The 21042-nt window shown below is 38.5% G+C and overlaps 2 long non-coding RNA genes across 15 annotated transcripts in view; both read right to left on the bottom strand.

Annotated features, from left to right (window-relative positions):
- LOC128853750 (uncharacterized) overlaps positions 1-12057 on the bottom strand; it is a 96137-nt gene extending 84080 nt beyond the window's left edge. Inside the window, exon 1 of the long non-coding RNA XR_008452478.1 lies at positions 11791-12057. This is a non-coding gene — a long non-coding RNA (uncharacterized LOC128853750). The remainder of the gene's footprint in view (positions 1-11790) is intronic.
- Positions 1-21042, bottom strand: part of LOC128853747 (uncharacterized) — a 239339-nt gene that overhangs the window by 94396 nt on the left and 123901 nt on the right. The window lies entirely within an intron of this gene.

The following is a 21042-nucleotide window of genomic DNA, read 5'->3' as shown; positions in this document are numbered from 1 at the left end:
CTCAACCTAACACCCCATTAAAAACAGCTGAGGCTGGCGAGATGGCCAAGGTCAACAACCTAATGGCTTACTGCAGAAACAAGGGTGAATGTCAAAAGCAGGGAAAAAAGCCCATCTCAAAGCTTTTCATCAGCAGGCACAGGGAGTTGCTGACTCCATCAGGTCAGGGGCACGGAAACCTGAAGCAGCCTCCATCTATCAGGCTCTATTAGTGACAAGCAGCATTTTAAATTCAGAGTGCCTCTCCTTCCACGAATGGCAATTAGTCTGACAAGGCAGCAATTGGCCTCTCTGCAGAGCTGCAGCACACAAACCAAGGCACAGTTCAACGCACTATGAATTGTGATTTACCAAAGGTGAAAACATACAAAGAACAAGAGATTGCTGTTTTTTAAATACGATTGAAAATTCTTCCAGGTGGCCAACGCAGGGCTGGTGTAGGACTGGGCAGCACTGCTCCCACCGAGGCATCCGTGTCACGGAGCTTTGCCATGATGGAGCAGAGAGCTGCCAACCGAGCCTCAGAGCACAGCTCCTCCCAGCATGGCTCTAAGCCATAGAATTTTCACCCCAACGAAATCAGGACACATGTACCACCGTTTCCATCGCAATAAACAGATATTCTGACACAGGACTGGCAACAGTGAAAACCAACACCATGCCAACAGCTCCTGCCTAATCCCATTGCTCTGCGATAAGCAAAGACTTACGGCACAGAAAGAAGTGGAGCTCTCCAAAGCTTCCCAGGGAGGGCTGAGGAGGAAATTACAAGCAGCTCCAGTTCAAGGAGGCTCCAGAACTCGGAAATCAGATAAGACGTAGTGCTGGAGGAGAAGCTGAAAGCAGCTTGTATTTAGAAAAAGAAATTTGTATTTGCAGTCTCCAGCTGCTCCAAGCAGAAATATGTCTATAGTTCTGCCTTTGAACCAAGTCACTCTCCTCTTTATCACAAGTCCCTGCTTTAAAACGTAGTAGAGACCACAAAACCTACAGTTAAATACTTTGTGACTAGAGACAAAATCGGGACACAAGTAAAAAGTTTCATCCCACAAAAGATTTCACTCACCTGTCTTCAGAGATAAGCACGTAGTGAGCTGACAAGATAGATTTGCCTTGTTCTCATCCTGGGTAACCAGTAAGGAAAATTAAACCAAATTTATTTTCTGAATATAATATTTATTTTGCTTAAGGAAAATCATGGCTCTTGATTATATGTAGCACTTCTGAATAACCATTAGGAATAAGGGGAAAAAATAAAGCAAGTTTGGGGACCTTAAAGTGACCACATATATAGAGCTGTACGTGATTTCCCACGTATAAGTAGAAATGTAGGGTAGCGGAGCCTACAATTTGGTCACCCTGTTGAAGGATCTAATCTTGTTAATTTTTTTTAATCAAGGAGTTATCCATTTTAGTTAAAAAAAAATCATCATCATTAAATATCATTTCACATATACGCAGCCTCATAACGTTGTCACAATTTGTTTCCAAAATAACTTTTCAATTCTCTACCCTCAGTGAAAGAAGTTAAAGTCATCCGCCCTAACACAGAATTCAAGATTATCTCCCAAAGTTTTGTCAATAAAGATCAAGAACTGTTTACAGAATATCCTAAATGTATTTTTAGAGTTTTCTTTTTATGCTTCCTATCTCTGAAAAAAGAGGCTGATTTCCAGGCCATTCTGCAGACATAACACACTATTGTCCTCCAACATCAACATGTGTTTATAATTAACAAGGTGCTAAAGATGTTTCACATGTTGTTCAATGAATCAATTGGCTCTACAATTAAATCAGTTTAAACTGATTCTTTTTAAACAACTTTCTAAATACCAGTGCTTCAGCAACATGAAACTCTGCTTTTCTGTTTAATTTTGATCCAGCTTCAGATAGTCTCCAGTCAAGAGCCTTCTTCTAAACTACAGGAGGCATCTGACAGAAATTTTAGTACATCTTTTTTACTGGGCACTAGTCCCAGTTGGAATTTAACCAAGTGTTATTTTAAGTGGAGGAGATTTCTGTGGGTTCAGATCAAAGCTTCCTATTCTCTCCTCAATCAGGTTTCAGCCCTGCTAATGAACAAACCAGAAGTGCCATTGCCATGATGCCATATATAAAGTCAACGTTTCACACTGTCTTTTATTAGATTGTGTAAAACCAAGCTAGAGTCATGAACCCACATGTTCCCTTGATATCAAACTTAATATTTAAAGAAAAAACAATTCATTACCCTTATGGTGGTCTTGCTGTCCTTTCTATCACATACTGCTTCACATTTCTGTGCTTTAGATAGGCTACCAAACATGACAGCAGAGACCACAGAGATTCTTCACCTAACTCTGGCTATTATGCAGTATTTTGATCACAGGTTATTAACTAAGGACACAAACACAGTAACAATTTGGGAATCAGGTGATGTACAACAATCCCCATGTGCTCCTTCTCTACAAGGATTCTCCTTAAACATTCGTCTGCTACTTTTTCAGCACATAAATCTGAAGCCTATAATATATTTTTTTTAAAAAAAAAATCAAAAATATCCAAAAAGTTTTCTGAAATCAAGTGGTGCTTTTGTTGTAAAAAAACTAAAGTAAATTTGCTGACTTTATGCTAAACTCCTACTCCCTTCCAGTTTAAAGTGACCTTTGATGCAAACTCAAATGTGCAGGTGTCAAAGTATATCAGTATCGTATACCAGAGATACGCACAACTGAGGTTTTTTGGCACTTTCTCCTTCCAATTTATTAAAGGTTGTGTCAGAATAAATTTATGCAAGCAAGGATCAGATTTTATTAGTGGGACATCATTTGCTTTTAATGAATTAGAGTAGTTTAGGAAAATATCTGATTAACTAAGCTAGCATTTGAGAGATGAGATGTTTCTCGTAGCTGCTACCACTGTTTGTTTTAACCCTGCAAGTAAGAGTAGAATAAACTATGGGGCAGAAGAAAGTTGTGTTAAGGCCATAGTCCAAATTCAGTAAAGCAGGTGACAGTACTCTTACATTTATCACTTTTCAACACAGCGGTATGTGTCAAGGCTCTGTTACTTTCTATGAACTTTATGAAATGCTTGGAGTCGTGCAAAGTTTTGCTGAAGAGGAGATAATTCACCAGACTCTCAAGACTGCAGTCATTTATGAGGTTATAAGAATAGGCTAACAAACCAGATTCCTCCATAATAGATGAAGACAGACAGAATTAACTATGGCCCGTGGTCCCAAAGACTAAATTACAAACTTGGAATATCCTGGGGATTGTCCATCAGGAACGTAACTGATCCTCACCAACAGAGATTTAAACTGACAAGGGAGCTCTCCAAGCTATTGTGAAAGACAGAGATGCTGTCAAGCTGTCCTCCCACAAAACAGCTCTTCCCCACCTCTTTCAGCAGGCTTGTGGGGACTCCACCACAAGGGGTGACTTTGATTCCTGCTCTTATCTTATTATCAACCGGATTGAAATAAGTGAAAAATCTGCTATGGTTACATAATCCTACTTCAAAAAGCAGTGCCTGATATAGTCGTATAGGCTTTGCCAGGTTCTAGTAGGACCCAAGAGCAATAAAATGCAAGATGCCTGTTAATTGCCGTTAGCACAGAAATTTAAAATATCCTTCTGGAGGTTCTGAAATTGAGATCTGTCTCTGCTGACTGTGAAACATCTTACAGTTTAGTTAGGCTGCATTTGACAGAGTCAGGCATATTTACTTCTCAGCACTTCCCATTTAGTCAAGTGCATCAGACTTCAGGGTGACAGAGGCACTGGCTATGCCCTTCCTGCTTCTTTGTTCGCTGGGTACTTCTGGCCATCACAGATGCTTTCTGTGTTCTGTAATATGTAAAGACAAACCTGTAGAAGGCATATCCATGAAGGTACCTCCTGTTACTTCAATATCGGAAAGAGTAGCCTCCCCCAGAAGACAGGTTTGTTGCCCGATAGGTTTGCCTTGTTTTTCTAGACACAATACAGCAGAATAATATTGCCATTTGACAAGAGTAAATCCAGATTTTTGGATCCTGCTATTGGATCAGCAACATTAGGGCAGTTGTTGCAGATTGCCAAATTCATGCAGTCTTATTCCACTTTTTGGTATGTGGAAAAGTTTTATGTGCTTTACATTGGACCATATGCCCTTAGTACCTCTTTAGAGACCTAAACGAAGCTAAAATGAGCTCTATCATGGGCCTGGTCCCACTTGATCATTCTTGATTCTTACCAGGTTTGTAACTCCAAATGATCTTGCAGTATACAGATCATCCTCTATTTAAAACCACAAAAAATCCCTGTTGAAATTCAGATATAGATCCGTCAGTCAGATAGGGATAAACACTTAAGTACCACTGAACTTTCTATCCCTAAACGTTATAGGTCACAGGGGCTATTATCTTGTTCTGGATCTGTGAGGCTTTTGGGAAACACTGCTTAGAAAGATTTTTCTTACGCTTTCCTTTGGAAGGTGTACAGAAAGTTTTCTGGACAGCTAAGGCAAAGGTATCACCAAAATATACCAGAAACATGGTAAAGATTTGCATGACATTAGCCAGGAGATGTACCATGCACACCTGAGACCAGATAACACGATATAGTCAGGTACCTGTAATAGTACCTTTGCCAGGCAACCAGCGATTGGCAGTCCTTAAGTGTATTAAGCCTCATATTAGATCCAGATTAACAAGGTTTTTTTTTTAAGGCTGTAGTTGCACAGTTTTCCCCAGAGTAGCCCTGCTCATATTAGAAACTAACAAAAAGAATTTAGAAAAAAGTACATTTACATATTTTTCCATTAAAAAAGATGATACTAACACAAAATTTCATCTGTGTATAAAGTTAGAAATTCCTCGTGTGCACAAATATCTCTTGAGAGATTTTCAGAGTTGTATGAAATATGTGCCTATCAATTTCTGTTAATCTGAGGTGGCTGTTGGTGAACCAAACAGCTACTTTCCTCTTCTTCCACAACCGTCTGCAAAATTATGAAAGGAAAATTGTCTCAAATTTTCCACATATGCCCACAAGATAAAAAAAACAGATAAAAGACAACTCAAATCCCTGCTTTTTGAATGTGCAGAACAGAAGCTAAACTGAATGCAAGCACAAACTAAAGAGCCTCTTTCCTGTTATTCAACGTTTTTACAGTTAATTGGTGTATAAAGTAGCATCCAAACAGCCTGAAACAATTCCATCATTGCTGTAATTAAAGGATTCTAGCAATACACCACTAGAAATACCTTTAACTGATTCCATACTTTTCCACAATATATAGCCTATGCCATCCTGCTTCTTAACATGTATATATACACACATACACAAACACACACAACACACCTAGAACTGACCATTGCTACAGCAGCTTAATACACAGATTTATTTTAATGGGCAAAGGAGCCACTACCTCCTTCTCAGCTATGGCTTTGTCTACTCTACATCCCAAAATCAGCAGCACGATCCAGAAGAAAGGTGACAACATGTTAAGAGTGGAGGGGAAGGGTTGCATTTTGCTATCCTTCAGCAGCCAGGAACTCAGGAACTGCTCCTTGGGAAGCCAGTAAGGGCTGAAAAACTCATATCTTGTGGTATATACCATAAGCTGAGGAAAGTAAAGCCTTTTATTTTTGGAAGAGAAATCTCAAATGTAAGAAATTATGGCAGGTTAAACTCAAAGCACAACAACATTCAGTTCTTCCTTTTCAACCCCTCTCCTCCCGGTCCAGTAGCTACTGTTTTCACATCCTCCCATTTCATTATCAGTGCTTTCACTCAGCCTCATCTGAAGCAAAAGACGATGTCATGTTGGGCTCACAAGTATTTTGCCCATGGGTTGTGCCAAAGATTCAAAGTTTGACAGAAGAATTAAAGGATATTTCTTTTTCCTATATAACTTCCTCATTTGCCTCTCGTTAGCAAATATTCACTCATTCTTCTGCTGACAGTGACAAGTATTCTTTTTATTGAATGATGTTATGCTTTCTGCCAGCCTACGCTTTTGTTGAAAGGCTACTACTATGTATTGTGGCCAAAAGAGAAGATGAAGAGTAGGTCTTTCTACAACCCTCCAGTAGTTCTACTTAGAGGATGACTTACTTTATAAAAGGTCAGAATTCGAGGTTAAGCCAGGAAAACAGCCTTAAACTAAAAAATCAGCAACTAGTTTCAAAAACCAAAATTTACAAGTTAGATAAGACAGTTGCAAATAAAAGTCAAAGCTTATATTATGCAAGTGAAACCTCCCTAGCAAACAGCTGAGTACGTGTGTGACACCCAAACTAATGACCTATAAGAACAAACAGATATTTTAAAATTATTTTTCAAATAGACCAAATCCCTTATGCGTTGGTTGTAAACCCTGACACTCTTATTTAAAGCTGCATTTACCGTGTTACTTTTGTGGCATCATTAAAAGTATTTTGCAGTTTTGAGAGGTAAGTTAGTCTGAGCTGTGCATTGCCCACCAGTTACAACTGCTCTTCCCAGTAAGGGAAAAGGATAAAGAGGAGTCTGCATATACTAAACTCCTGGTTTAGTTTTATTATACAATCTCCTATAGCACTCAGCTTGCTGTAGTAACAATGACAAATAACCAGGCCCAATGAACCTGCTATTTGAATTTGTTTTTAAGTGTCACAGCTAACAAGTCAAGGCCCAAATCATGAGTTTCATCTAAGCATACCAAAGTGTACAATTCCTTGAATTTCAACAGTAGATGATATCTGCTAAAACTTTACTCATCTTCTGCTCAATGAAATGCATGTCCTTATTTAGTAGCTAACAGAAGTGTGAATAAGTTGTCCTCTGAATAAGGATGATAGGAACGGTTATTCCAATTTTATCCATGCTTGATAGATGCAAAATGTCACATAAGTGTGTGGCCGAAGCAATGAGCCTGAAGGGATAATTCTAAAATTATTTTTTTTCTTTCTGCTCCTGCTGAAAGTTAAAGCTATAATAAAAACAGTGTTACTGTAATACAATGAGTTGTATTTTAGGACTCTATTCTTAGATATGCTTTCCGGAGCAGCTACGTTTATGGCCTCTCCTGTGTAACATGACTCAATATCCCTGTTATGCAGATAACTCAGATTTATGCCTCTATTCTATGAGACATTTCACAAATGCAGGCTTAGTGTTGTCAGGCAGCTTGATGGACGTTAAATCCTGAAATTTACTGAAAGACATCCTGATAATGGCATGGAAATGCTGGTTCCAAATACAAATGCATCACTGTTGTAGTAATCCATTCAGTTCTTCCCCACCCTCATCACCTTCTGTAATAGCAGTCATATTGCCGGAGAAGTGTAATATATTAGACATCACATTAACATTACCCCAGTGTACATGCATCACCACATTGAGACAGTCAGACAGTTGAGTTCCACCCATAAGGGAAGCTGCACTTTTTCCTTATGCTTCATACATGCTGTGATCATTGAACACAGAAAAAAAAAAACCCAGGAAAAGAACCCAGGAAAGAACTAGCAAGAAATCACATCTGCAGGGATCCTTTTGGAAATCCATTCAAAAGAAGTTCTGAAAGAATAACTTTGACAAGAGGAAGGTATAACTTCAAAATAGCACAAGTAGCACTAAGCAGCATTGAAAAAGTAGGGTACAAGGTGCATTGTCTAACAAATTCAGACCACACAGAAACTGGTGATAAATGATTCATGCACTGCAGAGTTGATAAATGACACAACAGAGCCACTTTAATAACAGAATGGAGACAGAATAGGATAAGTTTGTGACTCTTCACCAGGAGAAGGTTCTCCCCACATGAGTTATGTGAATACAGAGCATTCTCCTATCATTAGACTAACAAGTTAAATAGCATTACATTTGCTCAGGAACCTGTAATATTTCCCAGTCCCTGTCCCTGCCTCTTCTAAATCTAAAGAGGGAATAAGTAAAAGCAACAATACAGAATGTTTTAAACCAAGACATGCTCCTGGCTCAGGGTGATCTGTCTCACTTCAGCTTGTGGGGTACTTTGCTGAATAAAATACAATTTACTGTGACCAGAAATTTATTATAATCTCATTGAGTTTAAGAGGTCAGCACATCATCACCTTCACTTCTGACGAAGCCCAGTCATCCCTTCTGTTTGTGGCACTGACTGTCCTGGCATTGACCTCTGTTTCTGCTCAAATAGCAGTAATGCTCCCACCTGCTCCCTCTGCTCTATTTGGTAACAGATATGTGGCAAGGTCCTCCCTCTACTGCAGATACTACACCAGCTGCATTCAATTCCTGTTTTCTCCAGAGCCAGGAGAGCTGGTATTGAGAAATTCTGGCTTCACAGACACTAGAGCCCTAAATCTGAACAGAAAAGGTCCCAGACAGTAGTAGAACATCTTTCATCTCAAAAATGAATTATTAAAGACATAAAGAAACTGCTTTTAGACAACCAGATTATTAAGCTTTATATTCAACTTGTTCAAGTCATAAGATAACAGCTTTAGCTTTATGTTAGATGAGGCTACTCATTGATTTTTGTTCATCTTGACAGTAAATTCCTCTCCCAAGCACTATGTCTCAATGTCCAATAAGACACTTTTCACATCACTGCAGCCTGTTAAATAAACCATTCAGAGGCAAAGGAATGTTTGTGTACATACATATGCAAGGCATAAAAATCAAGTTTCCTAAAGTTCCTGGGCTTCCCATAAGACAAACTCCATTTGCCATTACCCCTAGTATTATCACTATACATTGAATGCTTGCTTTGCAAGCAGTACTTCCACAAGAAACTTTTCACTATTTAAATTATTAGTGTTGTTTTACTCTAGAGTGAAAGGAATGCAGATAAGCTATTAATCATCAAGAAAGGACAAGGAGCAGTTTTGGCAATACATTAATCCTGTCTCCATCTGGGATTAAATTAATCCAGGATTTACAAGAGAAATGATAATACTTTGCACTTCATTTTGCTGCTACATTACACCAATACCTTGTTTGCATGTGATAATTCATGGCCCTGCATCTTTCTGTGCATGCCATATTCTGTATACAATATCAGTGTCTAGCTTACAGTTAAACACTCCAGCATAAGTCACTGTGAAGAGGGAAGTAAAGACAGAAAAAACCTACTTGTAATCCAAGGAAACAGATTTATCCCCTGGTCAATACCCAAAAACATAGTGGTTTACCACCATATAGTATTCTGGCCATGACTTTGCTGCATACGACATGGCACTGAATTAAATCTAGGGAAATAAGTGATTAAAGGCATTAAAAGGAGGCTGCCAGGCATTTATCATTTGGACTACAAGAACAAAAGAGCAGAGCTTATTTTTAATGTTTTGGGAAACCATAAATTGGACTTGGAAACTGCGAGGTTTTTTGTGTAATAGCATTCACAAATACAAAGCAGCACAGGGAAGGCCTTTTAGTCTTACAGTCTCTATCCCACGCATCAACAGCGAGGGAAGTAATTCACAACTTCACAGTAGTATTGGAAGGATAAATATTTTAAAGTGGGATTATGATCCAGTGCTAGAGTTCATGAAACAGTACCGGTAGCTAAGGAGGCAGAGTAGGGTGCAAAGTTATTTATGGAACTAGCCACGGTCAAAAGTACATTTGCAGGTCAATCCTCTTTAAACCGGTCATTCCTTCTTCCCACTGCCCTGCCCAGTCAATCTCCTCAGCCACGAACATGCCAGCTGCTCTAGTGGGGAGCTGGTAACAGCACATGTTGTTTGAGAACAGCAGGTACAGCTTTGCAACCACAATGGGATTTAGCAAAACAGAAATGCAGGATATCATACAGAAACAGAAGTTCATCGCCAGTCCATTTGCTTTAGTACATAGTTTGCACATGTGATATTTAATGCCAGTCTTAACAATATTTTTTTTTAAAATGGTGAAATACTCATCTTTAGGCAAAAAAAAAAAGCAAGATAATTACTACTGGAGGGGGGACTAGTGGCGTAACAAGAAATTAAGAACTTATATACTGATATTTCATGAATTCATACAAGGGAACATCCTTTCATTCTTGCTGCACAGTCTTTAGCACAAAGCCAGCCTACACCTTAGTAAAGTAACTTGCTAACCGGAAAATGCTACTATTTTTGCAGAAAGTAAAAGGAGGAGCAGGAATAGAACTACAAGAGAAGTTCATGTGGTGCTATTACAGAAGAGAGTTTACCATACTAGCTCTTAGCAGACTTTCAGAGTTGTGCCTTTGCTCCTACTACACACGCAAATGAAGCAGCACTGCCCGGTGGTTTCCACACAAGTTTCCTCCCTAGTCAGTATGAGAACTCTATAACCAAGCTTGTCTTGACTGCAGGTCCTGTTTTGCAACTAGTTGCACCTGCAGTTCTTCATGGCAAAATAAAGCGAAACAGAACTCAGCATGGAAAGCAGAGATAGCAATGCAATCAAACATTAGATTAGTATATACTTCTTGCAAGTAATCATGCATTACCACATGCCACACCCAAACCAAATGCTATTTCTTGCCTCTATCCGGCAAAAACCAGCATGACTGTGACAGTACATACAATTCTCTTTTATTTCACAGAATCCTGAATGTAGAACAGTTATAAACACTATTTTACTTGAGAGAAGCAATGAAAAGTCTTATTAAAAAAGAAAATAAAAAGGAAGCCTTACTAGATAGAACATCATAGTTTTTACAGCTGTGACAACGAACTTCATCATTGTTCTACAGTACAGCTGGTGCTATATACTCACTGAAGGGCAGCATGCATTTTCAGTTCAAAGGACTACACTCTTCCAAGATGTGTTTTTCGCAGGAAAGAAAGGTGGTTCTTCCTTATTTCAAAGGCTGCAATACATGCTACTTCAAATCAGCGATCAAAGATCCTTGGCACTTCTTTAGAAGTGTTACCTCATGACAGATTTCCAAAAAAGATATCAATTCTCCTTGCACAAATGGATGGGAAAACACAAGCTCTGTTAAGAAGACACCTTTGGTGCGTTATCAGTTACTCAGTAGAGGAAGATATTTCCAAAATAGATCACCATTCTCCTACACAAAGAGAAGTCATTCCAGTGCAGCTAAAAGGTGAATTTGACCCAGTTTGTACAAGACTACGAGAAACTACTCCAAGAGTGCAAGCTGATTCTTTCAGCACCAACTCAGATACACCACAATGGTTAAGAGGAAACATATATTAGCACGTGTCATTCTTGATTAAAGCTTAATATCTTAATAAACGTTGAAAACCAACATGCAGCCACAGCTGAAGAGACAAGCTGTAAAGTTGTCACTGTCTCTGCAGCTAAATCTTTTCATAATAGCATACATTTCCATCCAGAGATTTCAAGTCCAGAACTTGACTGAAATCTAAAGACATGTACTATCAAATCATACTTTTCCACATTGTTCCTGCAGAATTCTCTAGCATATTCCGTGCCAAACCCCAAAGTTTTGTTTAAAGCAGAAGGTATGAAACTAGAAAATAATAAAGCGAAAGTGACCATTCTAATAGAAATATGGGAGAGACCACATTTAATGGCTTCTACCTTTCTCATACCAACAAACGCTAAAGCGTGTTTTAAATAATACCTGGTAATATTAGGGCTAAAATAATCTTAAATTACTGTAAGTGTATTTACATGCTCCCACATACTCAGTCAAGTATTACCTATTCTAATAGCACTGAAGAGCCTATCCAACAACTTTAGCATAAGATAATATTAAAATTTGTATAGAAGCAAAAAGGAGTTCAGAAAGTAATCAGACCTTCCAGCCGCACTTGTTTCTCATAAAAACAACAAATTAAGTTACTCAGTTAATCCAGAAAGGATTTAATTTCCTTACCTTAGATGTCATTCTTCAGAATTCCGTCCATCTGGATTTCCTTTGCAGAAAAGGATCCTGAATACTACAGCTTCCCCTTTTGGTACCTCTTCTAAACTATCAAACAGAGAAAAGGCTACAAAGACCTTTTATTTTGCCATGCTGCCCCTGATTGGCCTTTGCTTCTCCTGGTCCTCTCAGCAACTAGAGAACTAATTAATATTGATTTCACCTGGTGCTTGTTGGGCCTGAGTCCCCTCCCGAAGCAAACTGTGGGTGTTCAAACTCAGTGCCCTCTCACAAAGGCCTTTTTGTAAAATCCTTGTTCCTTTTTAATTAGTTACTGTAGTTAGTTTTAACTAGTTAATGTATATCAGAGTCATATTTCTCCTGACCTCTTTGTTCGAACCTTCCTTTCGCCCTCTCCCCAGCCCCATCATTCCAAGCCCTTCTTCTTCTCTTAGCCTTAAAAAACAAAGTGATAAAACAATTGCATCTTATGCGATAGAAAATATTATATTTTCCATCTCCTTCCCCAGGTGAAAAAAATGCTGAGGACAAAAATTCTCAGGTACATTCACTAAAATGATGTGTCTTCTCTGGCCTCTGTTTATACCCTGCATTATCTATTCCCCAAACAATAACACCTTTTTGTAAGATAAACATTCTGGGAATCCTCTCAAGTGTTAGCAAAGAAACTACTGAACTAAAACTAATATTAACCGTCAGTCTGGAGAATGAAACAGGGATCAGAGGTGATCACTCTGCAGAGCTCACTCTTGGTCTGGTCTCAGGCAGAGGAGAAGGCACGGCAGGAGGGCTCAGTGATTCCAGCTGGCTGCATCCACCTTCTATGTTGAAGCTAAAAAATCTGCGTTTTCCTAAAGAGTGCACTCTGACTGTGGGAAGCTGGACTCTGCTATTTACTATGTTCAGTCCCCAAAATTACTGCTCACTTCTATTAACAGAAGAATGTTCTAGAAATATTATTTCTCATTTCTGTTACCAAAATACGCCTTACTACTAACTAAAATACCACCAGAGAATTATTGAAACGTGCATTTTACCCATGCCTGTGGCTGAAAACAAAACTGTTTTTGTAAAATGGAATCGTGAATACAAAATAAATACAATTTATGCAAGTAGCTTAAGGTATTGAATAGAAATAACAGAAATCAATTGCCCACAGAGCTTTTCTGCTTGTGATGCTGAGTGCCAATATGTGAACAGAAGATGAAGTGGTCTTTAGCAGAATGAATGAAACACACAATCACAAACTGCAAGTGAACCTCCACATTTTAAGAGGGATTAGACATCAGCGCCAGGCAGTGGGGTCTGTGCTGTGGGATTGCCAAAGAAGATGAAGTTAGGAAGTTCATGTTCATTCACACACCAAAGTAAAGTAATAACTACATGAGGGATAACACAATATGAACAAAGACATCATGGTTTTGCTAGCAGATTTTCCATTAGGGTGAGAGGATTTTGCTAGTTCCTCGTCTTGCTTGAATACTCAAAACTTGGAAAGAAGGTTAAATAAGATTTCTTCAAAAGAATAAGCTAGTTAAAAAATTAGGAGACTAGAAGAACAAAAAAGAAACAAATAAAAAACAACCTCCAAACAGACGGAAATCAAGCATCTCCCTTTAGGGGTGACTGTTATTCCTGACAGTTCAAACCAAAGATTTTCTAATGTTTGTTTCAAGACAAGGGAAAAAATGTTTATATTTGGGATGGCAATATCAGAATGCTCTCAGCATTATTTTGGAAGACATTTATAGACTGTGATAGGCTTCCAGAAAGACAAAGTATTTTAGTAACATGTCTTTATACCTGTCATAAAGAATCTTCCACAAGTGCTGTAAAAACTCCGGGCCAAGAAACAGTGTTAAGTCTCCCTTTTGTAATTTTCATTTGTTTGAATGATAAGATTTAATACGTATACTTCGGAAAGTAACTTACATTGAGCAGTTATCAATCTACAATAATGAAGATAGGTGGAAATACTCATTACAGTCGTGCCTTATTATGGTGAAAATTATAATATCTTATATAGAGGCTAATTATTTAAGACTATACAGCAGTTACATAAACGACTGGTAATTACTATTAGAAATTATAACCAGAGTTCGGTGGAGTTTTGAAAAACAAGATATAACTGTGGTACAAAGTAGAAAGTAAGAATATATTCACAGTTTTGCCACTGGTCTTAATGTGCGTCATTTCATCTGTGAAAACATATGATCATAATAAATGTTCCACTATGAGAGGTCTATCTTTAACTGAAGAAAAACACAGTCAGTGTTTTGATTTAGAAGCATGCTTAATTTTTCAGCAACCACAAAAATTCTCAGCTTCTGATTACCTTTGATTTCAATGGGACAGATTCATACGTTTAAAGTTAGCAGTATGCCCAAGATTGCCCAGACAGGTTTCTTTTCATTAATCATACTGTGTTGCATGAAGACCATAGTTCTCCCTCCTCCAATACCTGAGACCGTGAGCAAGTTTATAACTTTTCTCAGCACTGAACAGAAGAGAAGAAAGGCACAGGGCTCAGTTTTCTGAGGAATGCAATATCACCACTTATACGCTAAACCCTCGTTCTTTTACAAGCCAGTGTGAAGGCAGACACCTCTTGCAAGCAGACATAACCTCCAAATTAGGCACCACATAACATTCAAAGGCTAGCATTAAAGATGTGGATTTTTCATACAGTGCTTAAGGAGGGCTGGGTGCCTTGGGACAGACTAGGAAAGCCTGGATGATGAATACAGAGATGCTGGTAGGGAGCATTAAGCACACCAGCAGTCAGGAAAGTAGCAAAGATGCTCCTGCCTGCTAAAACCATACCTGGGAGCAGGAGCGTATTCCTGCGTGCACGCTGACTATGAATCACTGAAAAATCTGAATCAGGAACTGTTTCCTAAAAAAACAGCAGAGGAATAGAGGACCGTAGTGTCTGGGAGCTGAAGCACATAGCAAAAAATTTGGAGATAGGGGTCTCAGGGCCTTCACAGCCCGAGGGAATGCAAATCTTCTCCTCTCATAGAAATTTAGAAACCGGGAAACTAAGAGCTTGCAGAAAGGTGAAACTATCTCTGGTTCCCTCTGCAGAAAGTCCTAAGCTTGATTTCATCACCTTTGATTACTGCTTTGGTTTCACATCTAGCATGACCTCATACAAATAGATTAAATAATTTCGAGGTCTAAGAGCTGAAGCGCATTTTGTCATTGATTCAGTACTGTTAGAAATATATTAACATGAGTTTTTGTCAGTGAAATCTTACACTCTGTAGGATGGTATGACATATACTAAGTAGCTGTATTATGTCCTCCTCCCTGGTAAAATTTGTTGCTGACTTTTGAATCAATGAGATACTGAACGTACCCACCAGACTTTTGATGAGTAATTGGCTTAAAAGTTTGAACACCATACTGCAGAATAGGCAGAAAAACTGTCATGAGTTATTTTCCTGGCATAACTCGTCCTAATAAAAGTTTCCACTCTTACAATAGATATGGAGGTTGAGAGGTTTAAATGACACATATTGTAATGTGTCTTCTTGAACATCTCAGCCTAGGTTGTGGTCAGAAATAGGGAGAGGCAGAGCCAGCAGTCCTAAGAAAAATCTAGTGAGGTTTACAATTTTTGTGGTGCTGAATGCGAGTGGGCCACCTTAGTATATTATCTTGTAGAAAGTAGGTGTCTTAAATTCTTCTGAAGAGAACGAAAGGAAGATTACAGTCACCCGCTTTCAAATAACCTGCTTTGGGAAGATTTTATCCTGACTGCAAGACTGTAATAGCTGTTTTATTCTATGAAGAGTATTCATTAATTACTACAAGTCTTACTGACACCAAAGGGCTCTAAATCAAACTTACTGGAAATAATACAATGAAAAATAAAGTTTACAGGTGAAGAAATCCTGCAAAAGCACTAATATTTTTGAATTGTTTGTTATCTAGGAAAATCTATTCATAATTAGTTTCCTACCATTTGGAGACTCCCTATCTTCTGTATACTTTCCCCAGAAAACATTTTGCTGTTCTCTTAGCAAGTGGTGAGATTTCACAGAGAGCTTTTCATAAAACGAACCTACTCAAGGCTATTCTCTGAAAAGTATGACATTCATTTTGCATTTATGATAATGTTTAAATAAATACGCTCCCCAATGTGTCTCTCAAGACCCTGGAGTGCCGCACAGAGTGGATAGATGGCTTCCAGTCATCTTCATTACAGAAAGCAGATTAACGTGGCAGAGCAGCCAGAAGAGAAACATGTGGAGAACTTACTGGAATGACACTGCTGATTTGACAAAGATGCTAACAATAGCTGTTAAAAAGGTCAGAGGAAAAACAGAGCTAGAGAAAGAAGTTGCAATAGCTGGAGAGTTAAAACCGATCTCTTAGCATCTTCAAACCTGTGCAAGTGTGCAAACATGCACTGAAGAACACACATCCACGTAAATACGAGGAGGGAAAGAAAGAGCGCTTTCATAACAGAGCTAATTGTGAACTGCACAAATTCATCTGAGGTTGAAATAAAATCTCAAAGCATTTGTTCAATCAGAAATAACAAAAAGTCTTCACTGATTCTCCTGTAGTTCATTGGGAGGATAGAAGGAAATAGGGCTGGGGTGGTAATTAATGCAGTATCTCTATACCTCAAAGGATGGTAGTCCTGCAAAGCATTATTTATTTAATAAAAGAAATAAAATATTTATTTTCTCACCTTGGCAAAGAAAATATATTGAGCATTTTCTGTTTCCTTTATACTGAGGTGAGCCAAAGGGATTGGAGATTCAGTCCCATTAATAATAGATAAATAGGAGATTTTCTTGTACAGTTTGGGGAGGTGCACAAGGCTTAACAAATACAGAGCAACACATTCCCTCCTCTTATTGTGTAGGACAGACAAGACACAGATGTGATGTTTGCAACAGGCTGGGAAAAGGTTCTCTGTGGATACAGGAAGGAACCCATGAAATGAGAGCTGCATTTTGACTTAAGACTCAAAAAAAGAGGAGAAACTGGTGGAATGGGATGAAAAGAACAAGAGCATCGTAACAATGAAATCCCCAGTACTAGTGAAAACTATAGTGCACCTTTGATTAGTCTTAATGAAAGGAAATTATTCAAGAAGGACTGAATTTTGAATATAAGGGTAAGAAGAGGATTTTTGTGCTATTGTTTTAGGATGATAGAAGAACAATTAAAAAGCAAAAAAGACTATTGTCAAAAAGAGATGCCAAAAGTCAGGTCAGGATTTCAGAAGCATGAAAATGACAGAATGGCAGATTTAAGGGGTCTGAAAGATGGACCAGAGATTTAACACCTGGAGAAAAATGAAGAGAGACCTCAAAATGAACATGAAGTCAGAAGCCAACAGAAACAGAAGACCAAAGTCTGTCTTTGTAATCAGAAATAAGTAGGTGTCAGCACGAAGGAAAATACTTGAAAGACTGAGTTTGATGATGAGATAGCAATTTAAGGTGGCTGATAAGGACATGTACTAGAGGTGAGAGGTAGATAGAAAAAGCGGGGAAACAGACACCGAGGCATGAATTGAAGGGAGCAAATCCTTCAGAGACGCATACACCAAGAGCTTTTATTAACGAAGACACATGTTTTGCTTTGCCACATTAGAGTTAGTAGTCAGGCAGTTGACAGAGCTGGTAACCAGCTGACAGGGCCGTATTTACTGCACTGTAGATCTGTGTTACTGTTACTCTTCCAATCACAGCATCCCCAGCTTCTCTTTAGAAATCCTCAGAGACAACAGGAGAGTGCAGTGGTTTACAGGGGATATTCCTTCTTTGATAGCTGGAGTTGCAGGCATGACGGGCCTGTGTGCTTAGCTGCTGTATTTCTGACTACACTACATTTATGGTAGTGATTCAGTTTCATGTGCGTCATTCAACAAACCAGCAATTTACAGCGACACTTGATACCTTCTGGCTGCAGTTCCCAATTAATACAAGAAACTGGAGAGCACGGCTGCTGAAACAGTAGTGCTGATGGTGTAAACAAGCCAGTTTAATGTGTACCAGGCTTCAGAGGGCAAGGAATCACATCTTTCTTATGAGCTGAAACATCACACGTGCCTCTTTTAGATTAACTGACAAATTGCTGCTATGTAAATCCTCACTTTAGATATACTACTGTGCCTCTCCCTGAGGCTGAAGGAGAATAAGATGAGTAAGAATGCGAAACTGAAACAAAAAACCAAACACATCAAATTTGTGACATCTCACATCAGGAAATGCAACTCTTCTTAAGGCAGGTTTATTCACAAATGCCATACACGTAATAGTGTCCCAGCACACACAGGGAAGAGTTTCCCTAAACTGTCTAAGTAACTATTACACAACAGCTGAAATAAAGAAAATTGCCAGTGCTACTTCTGATTCCCCAGAGAAATGAGTTAAATGATGCCTGACAGTCGTCACGAATGTTTGACCTTCATTCCAATCCTGTTTCTAGTAACACGCAGGCAAAATGGCCCACTGTAACTACACAGTCACACTCTTTTCATCATTTGTGGATGTGTAGCAGTAGGGGACATTCCTGTACGAGCAGCGTTGTCCTGAAAAACTCACTCCTCCTGCCAAGGCCCAGCACAAGGCTTTCCTTTACTCCTGCCCCATCTGAAGCCACAGGTTGGTTTCCCAGGTGAACAAGAAATGAAAGGAACAGGCAGAACAAGCAATGAAAGGAACAGGCAGGCTGTGACAGTCGTGTCTCTTCCATGTTGTGCGGCTGGTACAAACCCAGGCACAACTGAGAAAGATGCAGCTCCTGCCATCTGCTGTACTGGCACATCTCTCTAACTCTCCCGCTAGTTTTGGGGGTGTACTAACTGCATGGAAGTCCTGAGACTTCACCAAAATGCTTTCAAACTCTTCTGGCATCAAAAATATTTGAACATTGTATGGACGCGTGAACCTGACAGCTGAGACATCTTTTTCACCCAATTCTGAAGGTATTTATTAACCACCTAAGAAAGAATACTGGGCTAAGCACACCTTCGCCTGATGTTCTGTGACAGCTCCCATGTCCTCAACTACTCTTTTTGTCCTGTCTTTGTGATTACCTGAGCATGGGTACAATTCAGACCTAAATCTCCTCTTTTGGTATCCAACAACATACCTTGTTTCTTCTTACTGATTCTATGCACACTTTAAACTGTTTAAGAAACAGCCAACAAACCAAGATTTGTTGGAGTTTAATATTCTACAGTTTGCTGAAGTGTATTATGCGGAGCAAGAGAAGACAGTAGCTGAAAGCATCTATTTAAAGCCTTTGAAACAGAGTATGGACAAAGGCACTGGCAATCAAACTGCATTGCCAAAATACTTCCCGCTCCTTTTCATGCCAAAACCCCAGGACATTAACATTTTCTATCCATTCTTTGAGTTATGCAATAGCGTTTAAAAGCTGTTTCCTTTATAGCTCTTCAAGGATTTCTGAGTTTAACTCAGATGCACTGAGCATGACTTGTTCCCTTAGACAGACAAGGTTTTTCCTGTCCATCTCTGGTGCACCAAATGCATCGGGATTTTATCGTACCTGCCCAGCTGCATTGCTCAGCGTGGAGGGTTGAGCCTGAGCCTGAGCAATATGACCGAGTCTCTGAAGAGAATAAAATCAGCATTTTTTTTAATTTTGCAAATTGTAAACTCTATATTTTAAAATACTCTATTTTTCCCATTGTCACTTATTTTATACCCGATAGATTTAAGAAGAGAGACAGAGGGCAAACTGCACGTGTAATATCTAATCATTCACCTCAACTGCATATTACAGAACCTAACTTATCAGAATGCATACTTAGGAAATAAATGACTAGTCAAGACACAACCAAAAAACATCCAAGTACAACTGTATTATAGATACCGTTTTACTTTAAGATTAAAGTAGGACAAATCAATTAATCCTTCAAAATCAGAAGAGAAAAGAACTTCAGGTTCTATAATTCAGTGAGTTTCAAAAATAGAACTTAATTGCATGAAATTGTGCTCTGATCCATATGCTTCCATGGACAAATGCAATTACTGCCTCTTGTAAACAAGTTAATTGACGTGAGAGAGTATAGTTCAGAATACCTTACATGTGAACAATGCTTCACAAAGAGCACGTAGACTTGGGGTTGTGATATAATCAATAGAAATCAAGAAAGTCCCATTGAAATGGATAAAATTATGCTACTCTGTTGAGGTATCAGCTGAGAATCTGGCTCAGTTTCCCTTAAAATAAGAAAAATGTGTACTCTTACCTAGCAAAATAAATTAGCAATTCAAGCTCTCAAAAAAAAAATCTCATTAACACAAAGGCAAAAATACTTTTTTTTAGGGAAGGCAATCAAAAATCTCAGAGCAACTCTAAAATCCCTACTCTATCAGTGATTGCTCAGTCATTAAGCAGAGCCCTCTCAGGAAAGAAGCATTCAAAACGGTAGCTGTTACATTGCCAATAAAATTACAAATGCTATTAATTCTTGATTTTTGCCATCAGAATCATAAACTAGGATGGCACAAGACCTTGTGATCAACCAGTCAGACATTTTTGTGAAAAAGAGGTCATGGGATTGCAGTTAATTTATTTGTCCTTGAACTGCAGTGGGAAAACAGGCGCTTCTGAAGGTGTTTTATCCAGCTTACTGTATATTTTATCTTGTGTCTGTCTACTTTTTAAACCCAAGAGACATATACATTCTGTCAGGCTCCTATTTGATGTCACCTTTCCTGTTGTATCAATCAAATTTGTAATCTTAGGAAAAAAAAAAAACAAAGCTGCGTTTTTTACAAAACTATAATTATTGTTGTTAACTATAAAACTTGATAAATCAGTCTCCTCAAGACCAAAAAGAGTTTCAAGATTTTTAAGTTCTTGATGCTTGTTAAAAAAAAACTTTTTTAATCACCTTTAAGATGATATTTTAGTTTTAATCTCTTGCTCTTTAAACATGTTGGCTTTCTCCAAAAAGTGATCTGCCCAAAAGTTACACCCACACAACAGGTGGGTGGAAAGGCTAAAACTTTCTGTTTGCAAACTGTCTTTGAACAGAGTATGCATTTTTCAAAATGTGTTCGGCATTGGTTGAACACAATTTAAACACATCACAAAAAGAAAACCACTTGTCAAGATTTTATGGAATTGTTTCAAATTAATTATTTGTCAATTTTCTTTTTCCTTGTAAGGCCTGATCCAAAATATGCTGAAGTCATTAGAAAGTTATTGACTCCCCTGAGCTTTGCATCAGGCTATATT

This window comes from Cuculus canorus, chromosome 15 (genome assembly GCF_017976375.1).
Source record: "Cuculus canorus isolate bCucCan1 chromosome 15, bCucCan1.pri, whole genome shotgun sequence".
NCBI lineage: Eukaryota > Metazoa > Chordata > Aves > Cuculiformes > Cuculidae > Cuculus > Cuculus canorus.
The sequence above is the reverse complement of the archived record's forward strand: the minus strand, read 5'-3'. Positions and strand labels throughout refer to the sequence as shown.